The following is a 993-nucleotide window of genomic DNA, read 5'->3' on the forward strand; positions in this document are numbered from 1 at the left end:
GTATATGAAATGGAGCTTCAAAATCCTAGAAGAATCCAAGAAAAAACTTGGCTTCACCCTCTCCAAGAAAGACCTATTTATTTTCTCGGCATTCATGGTGTGTTCAAGACTCTTCTTCAGCACCACAACTCAAAGACATCAATTCTTCTTCTGTCATCCTTAGTCATTGTCTAGCTCTCTAATTCATAGCAAGTAATTGCAAAGATCATAGTCTGGATCAGGTTCCACTGTATCCTCCACATCTGGCACATGGCCTTGGATCAAATGATCCAAGGCTTGAACATAGGGGTACTCTAAATGTTTGTTGAATGGATAAACTGAAGTTCAGGATGAGAATCTTGGCTTCAACTCAGATTTAATTTTGTTGAATCATAGGGCAAAGAACAAAGAAAAGACTTGAGTGAATTAGGGGATTATAAAGAAAAACTTGAGAGAAATGTCTGGGTTGAAGAGGACGTATTTAAGTATGGAGAAAGGTGGAGATTCATTCAAACTAGATAACATCAAGGAAAAAGAGAAAAAAATAGTTACAATGTATAACTCATTTGTTCTCATATTCTAGATTTTAGGGTTTACAAGAGACTGTTTTTTTGGAGCTAAGGTGGCCTAGTGGGTAAGGAGTTGCACTGTCAACCCAAAGGTATGAAGTTTGAATCAGAGGCTGTGCAGATAAAGATGGGCAATCTTTTCTTGTGTAATTTACAAACTCTAAAAACCTGTTTGAGGGTCAGCTATGGCTTGATTCAGACTCAATGTAATGAGTTTTTTTGTGCTGTGTTTCCAAGAAAATCCACCATCATTCCAATCAGGTCTTTAATTCAACTTTTTTAAAGAATATATTTTTCTATATTCACTTATTCAAGTTGAAGGATCTGAAAAACAAACTCAAGACTCAAGTGGCAACTTTGAGAGATGTTATGGGAAAAACCTTGAAAGATCTAGGAAGCATTAAAAAAAGATGGAGTACACAGAGTCACTGTAACAAAAAGAATT

General features: G+C 36.0%; 1 protein-coding gene across 1 annotated transcript in view; it reads right to left on the minus strand.

The window, feature by feature from the left end:
- The window catches only part of CENPQ (centromere protein Q), a 23,294-nt gene that overhangs the window by 1,309 nt on the left and 20,992 nt on the right, over positions 1-993 (minus strand). The gene's annotated exons all lie outside the window — the stretch shown is intronic.

Source organism: Elephantulus edwardii, unplaced genomic scaffold, assembly GCF_000299155.1.
Source record: "Elephantulus edwardii isolate Elephantulus edwardi_28Jun2011 unplaced genomic scaffold, EleEdw1.0 scaffold00017, whole genome shotgun sequence".
NCBI lineage: Eukaryota > Metazoa > Chordata > Mammalia > Macroscelidea > Macroscelididae > Elephantulus > Elephantulus edwardii.